The 12,537-nt window shown below is 43.1% G+C and overlaps 1 long non-coding RNA gene across 1 annotated transcript; it reads right to left on the bottom strand.

The window, feature by feature from the left end:
• Nucleotides 1–10,742: 10,742 nt before the first annotated feature.
• On the bottom strand, nt 10,743–12,477 carry LOC311133221. Its single transcript, XR_014613568.1, has 3 exons — nt 11,812–12,477; nt 11,233–11,549; nt 10,743–10,989 (listed from the first exon to the last, which is right to left on the bottom strand). It is a non-coding gene; the product is annotated as an uncharacterized lncRNA (long non-coding RNA).
• Nucleotides 12,478–12,537: the final 60 nt, after the last annotated feature.

Below are 12,537 nucleotides of genomic sequence, written 5' to 3'. Positions count from 1 at the left end.
ATTGCAACCAACTTTCTATGGCTTGTTTTAGATATAGTGATATTTGAGAGATTATTTCATTTCAAATAACTGAAAGTGAGAGGTTGTAATTTGAATAAAGGGGGGAAATGCCATTACTGAACATGTGGTGATTAGAACAAAAGATTTTACTCTTGACTTTGGCGAATATTATCGCGCGGCAGTGTCCTAATGCCTGCGCGCAGTGGACTATTGGCATCGTTCGCCATAGCAGGCTGGCATTAGATTAGAACATAAGATTTCACTCTTGACTTCAGCGACTATTATTGCGCATAAAGGGCCGGCAGTGTACTTTTGCGCGCACATTGTGCTTTTGCCTGCGCGCAGTGTGCAGTTGCATCCGCGCAGTGTACTATTGGCCTCGTTTGCCATAGCAGGCTAGCATTAAATTATAACACAAGATTTCACTCTTGACTTCAGCGACTATTATTGCACATAAAGGGCCGGCAGTGTACTTTTGCGCGCACATTGTGCTTTTGCCTGCGCGCAGTGTGCAGTTGCATCCGCGCAGTGTACTATTGGCCTCGTTTGCCATAGCAGGCTAGCATAAAATTATAACACAAGATTTCACTCTTGACTATGGCGACTATTATTGCGTGTAAAGGCCAGCAGTGATCTATTGTTTTGGGCGCGCAGTGTATTATTGCGGGCGCACGCAAAGTGTATTGTTTTTTGGCGTACAGTGTGTTTTATGGGCGCGCAGTGTATTGTTTTGGGTGCGCAGTGTACTGTTTTGGGTGCGCGGTCAAAAAAAAAGAGAAGCAAAGCATCCCTTCCGATAGCCGACAGAGGAGGCCTCCGTAACGGGCCAATCGGGGTGGTGGGGAGATGGTGTCCAATCAGCAGATGCCACTGCCGGCTTTATACATTTCACATGGGCATTTCGAGGCTATACTCCGACTGTCTAAGAAGGAAGCTAGCGCCATGGCCAGAACCAAGCAAACCGCTCGCAAATCCACCCGTGGCAAAGCCTACAGGATGCAGCTCGCCGCCAAGGCTGCGCGCAAAGTCAACATGTAAGGAAAATCGTTGTGTACGAACCTGGGATATTTACGTTAAGGATTATGTTTACCAATCGATGACAGTATTGACTCAATACGGGGTTTGCTTTCCGCTATCCGTCGCCGTTTAAATGTCTGACATATAACCGTGCTCGAGAAAACCACAGGTAGCATAATGTATTTCATAAGATTTCGTGCGTTTCTGTGTGAAAAGACACGAATTTATGTGCTACTTAATTCGTGCGAAAAGACAGCAATTTAACACACAACAACCATAAACGGATAGCCTATTTTTCTTTATTTTCTTTATTATGGCTAATTAAACGTTATGAATATACATAAATGTTGTCTTTATTTAATAATGTTTCAAACATTGTAGTTGTATGCCTATGTACTGTTTGAGATTTTCTGAACATAATTTGTGAGAAAATACACACATTTACGTGGGAAAAATTGTTTTATTACATTTTAGTCATTTAGCAGATGCTCTTATCCAGAGCGACTTACAGGAGCATTTAGGGTTAAGTGCCTTGCTTAAGGGCACATCGACAGATTTTTCACCTAGTCGGCCCGGGGACTAGAACCAGCGACCTTTCGGTTACTGGCACAACGCTCTAACCCACTAACCTACCTGCCACCCTTATTAATGTTAACGCTGTTTTCTATGCTTGATTTCGATTAATACTTTGGGATACTGGTGCACTTTTGGTCAGAAAGGCCCCTTTTCCGTGTAGGCAACAGTACACGATTTTCTTCATAATGCATTTCATATTTCGTAGAGTCTAAATTACACCATTTTCTTCATTATTCATTTAATACATGTTAAAGAGGTTAATGTAAAAATAATGAAATATGTCGGCTTTCACTTATGGCACTTCCAAGGCCTTTCTATTGTGGTTATGTCAATCATATTATATACTTAGGCTATTGTAACGCGTTCAACCAGTTAGCAAGTCAGAAATGTCCGTTTCCTAGTACCGACTAGCACTTGAATGCTGTATTATGCCAACTTCACATTCTCGTGGAAAATGGGAAGTTGTAACTCCCACATGATTGTGTTCAAGTGGTTTTGAAGTCGGAACAATTCTTAAACCAATAAGATTGGCAACAACATTTTCACTATTTCTCACTTGTAATTTCTACTTGGAGGGTCATTCAAGTGAAACGTCCCAGTCGGAACTAGGTATTTCCGATAACTCTGATAGCACCCTGAACACGACATTAATATGTGTGATCGACAACAGTAGGGTCTGGGTCCCGGCGTGTCCAGTCCCCATACCCATTCCATAGGAGTGAGTGTCAGTAGTCTACTATATGTCCGTGCTATGTGAAGTAAGTATGGTGATTATTATTAAGGTTCTGGTCGTCTGAGATACCAACAAGTAAGGCTATACAACATACAATATCAATAAATATATATTTTCTCCTATTAGTGTATTTGAGTTTGTTCTGTCGTTTCTGGATGATTTAATTGAAATTGCAACCAACTTTCTATGGCTTGTTTTAGATATAGTGATATTTGAGAGATTATTTCATTTCAAATAACTGAAAGTGAGAGGTTGTAATTTGAATAAAGGGGGGAAATGCCATTACTGAACATGTGGTGATTAGAACAAAATATTTCACTCTTGACTTTGGCGAATATTATCGCGCGGCAGTGATCTCATGCCTGCGCGCAGTGGACTATTGGCATCGTTCGCCATAGCAGGCTGGCATTAGATTAGAACATAAGATTTCACTCTTGACTTCAGCGACTATTATTGCGCATAAAGGGCCGGCAGTGTACTTTTGCGTGCACATTGTGCTTTTGCCTGCGCGCAGTGTGCAGTTGCATCCGCGCAGTGTACTATTGGCCTCGTTTGCCATAGCAGGCTAGCATTAAATTATAACACAAGATTTCACTCTTGACTATGGCGACTATTATTGCGTGTAAAGGCCAGCAGTGATCTATTGTTTTTGGCGCGCAGTGTATTATTGCGGGCGCACGCAAAGTTTATTGTTTTTTGGCGAACAGTGTGTTTTATGGGCGCGCAGTGTATTGTTTTGGGTGCGCAGTGTACTGTTTTGGGTGCGCGGTCAAAAAAAAAGAGAAGCAAAGCATCCCTTCCGATACCCGACAGAGGAGGCCTCCGTAACGGGCCAATCGGGGTGGTGGGGAGATGGTGTCCAATCAGCAGATGCCACTGCCGGCTTTATACATTTCACATGGGCATTTCGAGGCTATACTCCGACTGTCTAAGAAGGAAGCTAGCGCCATGGCCAGAACCAAGCAAACCGCTCGCAAATCCACCCGTGGCAAAGCCTACAGGATGCAGCTCGCCGCCAAGGCTGCGCGCAAAGTCAACATGTAAGGAAAATCGTTGTGTACGAACCTGGGATATTTACGTTAAGGATTATGTTTACCAATCGATGACAGTATTGACTCAATACGGGGTTTGCTTTACGCTATCCGTCGCCGTTTAAATGTCTGACATATAACCGTGCTCGAGAAAACCACAGGTAGCATAATGTATTTCATCAGATTTCGTGCGTTTCTATGTGAAAAGACACGAATTTATGTGCTACTTAATTCGTGCGAAAAGACAGCAATTTAACACACAACAACCATAAACGGATAGCCTATTTTTCTTTATTTTCTTTATTATGGCTAATTAAACGTTATGAATATACAGAAATGTTGTCTTTATTTATTAATGTTTCAAACATTGTAGTTGTATGCCTATGTACTGTTTGAGATTTTCTGAACATCATTTGTGAGAAAATACACACATTTACGTGCAACTTAATTCGTGGGAAAAATTGTTTTATTAATGCTAACGCTGTTTTCTATGCTTGATTTCGATTAATACTTTGGGACACTGGTGCACTTTTGGTCAGAAAGCCCCCTTTTCCGTGTAGGCAACAGTACACGATTTTCTTCATAATGCATTTCATATTTCGTAGAGTCTAAATTACACCATTTTCTTCATTATTCATTTAATACATGTTAAAGAGGTTAATGTAAAAATAATGAAATATGTCGGCTTTCACTTATGGCACTTCCAAGGCCTTTCTATTGTGGTTATGTCAATCATATTATATACTTAGGCTATTGTAACGCGTTCAACCAGTTAGCAAGTCAGAAATGTCCGTTTCCTAGTACCGACTAGCACTTGAATGCTGTATTATGCCAACTTCACATTCTCGTGGAAAATGGGAAGTTGTAACTCCCACATGATTGTGTTCAAGTGGTTTTGAAGTCGGAACAATTCTTAAACCAATAAGATTGGCAACAACATTTTCACTATTTCTCACTTGTAATTCCTACTTGGAGGGTCATTCAAGTGAAACTTCCCAGTCGGAACTGGGTATTTCCGATAACTCTGATAGCACCCTGAACACGACATTAATATGTGTGATCGACAACAGTAGGGTCTGGGTCCCGGCGTGTCCAGTCCCCATACCCATTCCATAGGAGTGAGTGTCAGTAGTCTACTATATGTCCGTGCTATGTGAAGTAAGTATGGTGATTATTATTAAGGTTCTGGTCGTCTGAGATACCAACAAGTAAGGCTATACAACATACAATATCAATAAATATATATTTTCTCCTATTAGTGTATTTGAGTTTGTTCTGTCGTTTCTGGATGATTTAATTGAAATTGCAACCAACTTTCTATGGCTTGTTTTAGATATAGTGATATTTGAGAGATTATTTCATTTCAAATAACTGAAAGTGAGAGGTTGTAATTTGAATAAAGGGGGGAAATGCCATTACTGAACATGTGGTGATTAGAACAAAATATTTTACTCTTGACTTTGGCGAATATTATCGCGCGGCAGTGTCCTAATGCCTGCGCGCAGTGGACTATTGGCATCGTTCGCCATAGCAGGCTGGCATTAGATTAGAACATAAGATTTCACTCTTGACTTCAGCGACTATTATTGCGCATAAAGGGCCGGCAGTGTACTTTTGCGCGCACATTGTGCTTTTGCCTACGCGCAGTGTGCAGTTGCATCCGCGCAGTGTACTATTGGCCTCGTTTGCCATAGCAGGCTAGCATTAAATTATAACACAAGATTTCACTCTTGACTTCAGCGACTATTATTGCGCATAAAGGGCCGGCAGTGTACTTTTGCGCGCACATTGTGCTTTTGCCTGCGCGCAGTGTGCAGTTGCATCCGCGCAGTTTACTATTGGCCTCGTTTGCCATAGCAGGCTAGCATTAAATTATAACACAAGATTTCACTCTTGACTATGGCGACTATTATTGCGTGTAAAGACCAGCAGTGATCTATTGTTTTGGGCGCGCAGTTAATTATTGCGGGCGCACGCAAAGTGTATTGTTTTTTGGCGTACAGTGTGTTTTATGGGCGCGCAGTGTATTGTTTTGGGTGCGCAGTGTACTGTTTTGGGTGCGCGGTCAAAAAAAGAGAGAAGCAAAGCATCCCTTCCGATACCCGACAGAGGAGGCCTCCGTAACGGGCCAATCGGGGTGGTGGGGAGATGGTGTCCAATCAGCAGATGCCACTGCCGGCTTTATACATTTCACATGGGCATTTCGAGGCTATACTCCGACTGTCTAAGAAGGAAGCTAGCGCCATGGCCAGAACCAAGCAAACCGCTCGCAAATCCACCCGTGGCAAAGCCTACAGGATACAGCTCGCCGCCAAGGCTGCGCGCAGGAGAGCCTCCCCGTTACAGGCCCGGCACCGTGTCTCAGAGAGATCCGTCGTTACCAAAGCTCCACTGAGCTGCTCATCCGCAATGTGCCCTTCCAGCGCCTGGGGAGAAAAATCGCCCTGTTCTTCAAGACCGACCTGCGCTTCCAGAGCTCCGCCGTGATGGCCCTGCAGGAGGCCAGCGAGGCTTACCTGGTCGGTCTGTTTGAGGACACCAAACTGTGTGCCATCCACGCAAAGAGGGTGCATATCGTGCCCTAGGACATCGAGCTGGCCCGCCTTATTTGCAGAGAGCGCGCGTAAATTATGAACTGATCTCCAAAATCCCACCTCAATATTTCCATCAAAAAGGCATAATTGATCTATTTATACGTGGTCCTCTGTAGCTCAATTGGTAGAGCATGGCGCTTGTAACGCCAGGGTAGTGGGTTCCATCCCTGGGACCACCCATACGTAAACATGTATGCGCACATGACTGTAAATCGCTTTGGATAAAAGCGTCTGCTAAATGGCATATTATTATTATATACGCGCACGTCTACATTTCCAACCACTTCGCCGGGAAAGAGCGGCGCTACCGGCTACGGAAGAGACACCAACGGCCGGGTGAGTCCATTCAAAGCTACGTGGCTAATCTGAGGGATTTGGCTAGCTCTTGTAACTACGGGACACTTCAGGACGAGATCATCAGGGATCAGTTGATAGAGGGGACGTTATGTGAAAAGACATGGGAGAAACTGCTTTTGGAATCGGATAATTTACAACTAGATGGAGCTATTAAAATAGCACTCCAGGTTGAAGCGGCGTTGGAATGCTCTTCAATGCTAACAGACAGCTCTGCAGCATACACTCGGCCCCCAGCCATTCTCACACAGCAGCTTCAGCCCGAGCAGGCGCACTACAACGATCACGCGCTGCGCACGCCCTCCCACGTCGATAGCTGCATGGACACAGACACCGGCATGCCCGTGCAGCAGGCACACAGACAAACCAACAGAAGTAGCTGTGGCAACTGTGGGGCTAGCTCTCACAATTCAAGGGCTTCAAACTGCCCAGCCCGTGGGAAAATATGCAAGAACTGTTCAAAATACAATCACTTTGCGAAAGTGAGTGTGTCGTTCGGCCCCTGCTACTAGCTCGAAGTTGTCGATCATCCAAGTGTCAGACTGGGTCCGAGCCCGACGGCCTCAGCAGTGCAACAAAATGCCCTCATTCTGGTCGGACCCCTTGCAGGTCAGTCGACAACTGGGGCCCGCCATATTTCATGATGAGCAATGGATCACGCTGGCTCGCTAGCCGCCTCATAAAAGTCCCTGCCCCTCGAGGAACACGAAGGCACACAAAACAGACATGCAGGCCAGAGACGCCACCGGATGGACCTCCTCCACCACTACCACCCGAGCCCCAGCCTCTGTGGGCTCCCCAAGGGCCAGATCCACAAGCGGTGGCGGATGAAGAAAGGCCTATGCGGGCACGAACTCGCCCTGCTTATCTGGGGGACTACTTAACCTCTTTTCATTCTTAGGCTCCGTTAGGTGTCTTAGTCAACCTCCAGGTTAATGGACTGAACTGGCTAGTTTGGAGAGTCCATCCGTTTAAGGGTTAATGTTTATTTCTTACAGGTATCACTCTAGGTTCTTGCCCTATGGACATTTTATATATGGTACCAGTCCCTGGTTTTGGAAAGGGGAAAAAATGTTATGTATGGTACGACGTGCTGTACGTCGTACTGTACGTTGTTATGGTTTACGATAGTGTGCTGCTTTACGGATGAATGGGTTGTCAGAATGTGTGGCACATGTCATTAAACGACAGAGTGATGTACAATGTGAAACTGTGCAGATGTCCGTTCTTCTACAGCTAGGCTAGATATAACAAATATGACTCAAGTAAAAGTAAAAATTAGTCATCCAAATAATTACTTGAGTAAGAGTAAAAAAGTACTTGGTGAAAAAACTACTCAAGTACTGAGTAACTGTTGAGTTACTTGAGTTTATTCTTTAACACAAGGCAACAATCAGACAGACAAAAATACAAAATAATCATCTTTAGGCAAATTATAGTTCATCCAACAATAAAATAAATTAAAATGAATTACAAAATAGCTTAAATTAAAATAATTCCGGTAAATTCAAGTACTTATCAAATAAAATAATAATAATAAAAAAATAAGCACAAGTAACACACATTTCCAAACCTTTATACTATTTTTTACCAGGCAGAACTAGAATGAGGCAGCCCATAAACTCTCATAAACGGTGTATGTGTGTGTCTCCACAGTGACAGAACAACAGAAGGAAACAAACATTTCATACCAGGTATGCTGAACAGAAAACTGCACACCAGAAGGAAGCGGTCAACATAAAATAATCAATAGGTGTTGATTAGGCCTACTCAGTACCTTTGTATTGCATGGCAAGCAACAGCCCTTTTTCTGTGTGCCTAGAAATTAATACTCTGATCTGTGATTAGGCCACACTGCACATCTCACTGAGCAGAGGAAAAGAGCAGCAATACACATCAACTGAAAAAGCACCAGTCCATGATAGATGGCCAAATAAAACAATATTGCAGGCCTAGTATCCCAGACAGGGGCGGTGTGTTCATTAGGGCGATATGGGCGACGCACTGCCAAACGGGAAAAGGAAGGGATTTTTTTTCTAATCAATTATATCACGGCAACAGTAGTTATCAGTGTTCTAATCTAGACGTCTGATCTGCCACTAAATGTCCAATCAGGCTAAAGTCGTGCTTCAAATGGCCCCGCCCCTTTTGGGGCGATTTCAGTCAGGTTGAAAATCGCCCAGGGGTCTCTCATAGACTATCATGTAAAATCTATTTTTTTCAAATATCAGAGCTTTCAATACAATCTCTATGGGTTTCTGAGGGCTTGCACTTACGCGCTTTCGTCATACGTAACATAACCATGAACGTAACTAAGAAAAGAGCGGGTAGCAGCGTCAATCAATTCACGTACTACTATCAACATGGCTAGCGTTCAGTGCAACTCGATTGTCTCTTTGAAAGAAGTTCACATCAAAGACCATTCAAAACGAGCTACTGGAGTGTATGCTAGCGGTCATGAGGGAACATATTGTGGAGGAGGTGAAGTCGGCGAACTTCGTAGCTATCCAAGCTGACGAGACCACGGACGTTTCTACACAGACACAGCTGGTGCTTGTGCTGAGGTACATAGATAGCAACCACAAAGTGCAGGAGCGCTTTTTTGAGTTCCTTCCCATCTCGGAATCAACCTCAGTCTCAATCGCCAGTGTGCTTTTGGAGAGACTGAACGGTCTTTTTGCCGATGACGTGAAAGTCAAACTGTAGTGCACTGGCACTGTACCAGGTTCTCATGAGCTACAACCTCCAGGAGACGTTCTCTGAGACTGTGACTCTGTTGAACATCCTCATAACTACTCCCATGACAACAGCTGAAGCTGAGAGATGTTTCTCAACTTTGACACGGGTTAAGACATTCCTGCGAAATTCAATGGGCCAGGAACGTCTGAATGCACTGGCCATGCTTTCCATGGAGAGTGAACTAGTCCTCAGCATGCCTGATTTCAATGAGAAAGTCATTGACCGCTTTGCTGCATTGAAAGAGAGAAGAGAACAGTTTCAGTACAAGTAATGTAGCCTCTCTCTCTTTGTCCCTCCCTGTCTGTCTCTTTAACACACACACACCCAAATCAGTTCACAGTTGATGTTGTTTAAAATAGTTATTTTTCATTAAAAAAAAAGTAAAAAATAAATAATAATCTGTTCATGTTCATTTTTACAAATCTATACAATTGGCCAGAATATGGTTGTTCATATTTACAAATCTATACAATTGGCCAGAATATGGTTGTTCATTTTTACAAAGCCATACAGATAGCTGTGTTTACCTTTTCTAGAAATTATTTTCAAATTCTGTTTTCAGGCAAAATGTCTATCACTGTTCATTTTCACAAATCTATACAAGAGGGCAGAATATGGAAGTCTATAAAAAATTCTTATTACCAATAACTTGCATCAATGTTTTCAGTAGCCTCTATCAAAAGCTCCTGCTTGCTTGTTGTGAATTATGCTCAGGTGCACATATTTCCAATTCAACCATGAGGCAAAAAATGTGGTAAAAGCTCTTGTTGATCCTGCAATCTGAACAAATACCAAGATGCTGTATTTTCAGCTGATATTTCATTTGTTTATGGAAATGCATATTGTTTATGCAGTGTTGAGGAATGTGAAAGAACACCCTTGATTATTTTTACTGTGATAACTTATTTTGCTTTTGTAAGCCAACACTTTTGAGATCAGTCAATAAATGCTTCTGGCATTGACTTATATGCTGCCCCTGTCTTCATGTTGTTGCTGGACATATCTTTTTTAAAATGTGTGTAGGTCACCTAAATCATCAGAAAAATTGCCCCCCCTGAGAATTTTTTCAGGAGCCGCCACTGATCCCAGAACACAAATTAAGCTGAATGCATGTTCTCTAAAAGGCATCAGAGGAGAGTGATGTAGTTGTAGATGGGGCATTATGTTTACTTCCAGCTCCAATATCTAACAAGAAAAGTCAGCAAAAAAAAAGTCACACTTGTCCCCACCCCCCCAAGATAAGCAGCATAAAGCATGTATGATGTGTCTTTACAATGGAGTTATACATTAATAGCTCTGTGCTCTCTAGCACAACCATTACACAGTTAAGGGGATTACACGCTTTGCTCAAAAGCAGCTGAGAGAGGAGCAGCTTCCCCCATCTAGACTCCCACAGACAGACAACAGATTTGGCAATATTCTAACCTTTAGGCTGACACTGGCCCTTTGACTGGTTGACTTCAGTCAACAATCCAGGAACTCTTTGGCACAGTAACATGAAAACCCTTTTATATTGAAGGCCCCACTGGGAGTCTGTGTGTGTGTGTCAAAACATGCAGAAACAAACTATTTCACCAAAGAATCGCTCAGTGATGTCACTATTAAGCTTCAACAGTAGCTGGCTCTCAAGGTTCTTGCTGTGAAGCTGTGATCGTTTAGCAGTGAACAGGAGTCCTGCATGACTGAAAAGTCTCTCACAGGCTGCAGATGCAGGAAGACCTGTGTTGACTTTGAGTGACAGCTTCTTGATGCGAGGAAAGGTGTGGAGTAGATCCATACCTGCATGGGACAGACATGAAAGGTACCTCTCCAGCTCTCCTACTTGTGATTTTCCCAACTCCATGGATGCAAAGAAGTCGTCTTCATCAGAGAGGCCGCTGTTTGCGCTGGTGACATCATCCAAGTCGGTGTTGAGGTGATTTCTGATGTAGTCAAGGCCTGTGGGCTTTAGGGCAAGATAAATCGTTTTTCAAACGAATTAAGTCTGCACATTATTCTTACCCTTCTACTCTATAGGCTGTCAAGCTGCTGATGTTTGACATTAAAAGCTACCTGAGCTTCTAACTATATTGCCACCCTGTGGTTTGTCACTGACACACTATAATCCTAAATTACAGTAATATTATACAGAGTTATATAGGTCAATGTCTACTGGTTCACATTTGAATTGATAAACAATTATATTTACCAGCATTTAAGATGTTCTCCTCTGTGGTCCAGGATGTTCTGAATCTTGGTAGGAGTATTGCTGCTGCAATCAGCTCAGGCTCTTTCATGACGTCTCCAAAACGTTTCTGGATCCCTTGCTGCAGGGCGTGAACAAGAGGTGTACACATTTTGCAAGTTGACTTCAACCTCTTCATCTTGTCCCGCAACTGGTAAGGTGTTGGCAGCAGGAGGCCCATATGCACAGATGATTCCCCTTGGAGGATATTAAGGACCATGGCAACAGGCTTCATCACAGCAGCATACTCGACCAAAAACCCAATTTCAGCTGGATTGTACCTATAAAAGATGTAACGATAAAAAAATTACTTATAGCTATTTCTGGTACAATGTGTTTATTATGCATTGTACATGTTAAATGCACAAATAAATAAAAATAAAATAAATTAGTTAAATGATTTCATTCAAGTCATCCACAATTGTCACACCACCATGCAAAGAAAACTTAGTTACTTGAGACAAGTGGAATCACCCATTAATCAGCAAGGCTTATTTATTTTTATTATTCTTTTAAAACAAAATATACATTTTGTCAACTTACATCTTTATCTTTAATGCTGTGCAGACATTGTGAATTGTTCTCCTTGCTCTCGGTGAATGCGCACAATCCTTTCTACAGCGAGGAACAGGGAGCTCCAGCGTGTCTGATTGGGTCGGAGAAACAGCAGCTTGCATTCACGTTCCACTGTTTCATGAGCCATGGTTGACCTGCTGGTTTTATTCCAAAGAGCATGACACTTTGCAAAAGCAGACCGAGACAGCCTCTTGTAGGTTTCGTTTGCAGCTCCTCCTGCAGCAGTGGCATCAACTGTGGATATAAGATTGAGGAGATGGCATGCACACTTTTGGTGCCTTGGAAGTTGGTACTCAAGGCCTGTGTTGTCATCCAGAATAGCAGACACATCTTGACACTCCACCTCTGACTCACTCTGATCTTCTGTTGCATCATCAAGGGTGGAGTCACTCTCCTCTTGTACATTGAAGGCTTCCTCCTTTTTCTCCTCACCATATAATCGAAAGGCCTTCAGGAAGTTTGAGCCACTGTCTGTTGTCGCCATGGTCACTTTTTCCCTGATGTGGTACTCAGAATGTATTTCCTCTAATGCAGCAGCACGGACATCAAACGTGTGCGAGCCTTTGACAGGTCTACAAGCCAATGCAGCGGAGTGCCTCTCCAGTGAGGTGTTGTCTATCCAGTGACAGGTGACACCTAAGTAGCTACGTTGTCTGGCAGACCAGCAGTCTGTTGTGGTAGCAACATAGTTCA

Source organism: Coregonus lavaretus (genome assembly GCF_964263955.1).
Source record: "Coregonus lavaretus genome assembly, chromosome: 8".
NCBI lineage: Eukaryota > Metazoa > Chordata > Actinopteri > Salmoniformes > Salmonidae > Coregonus > Coregonus lavaretus.
Note: the sequence above shows the minus strand (reverse complement) of the source record. Positions and strands in the feature narration are given on the sequence as shown.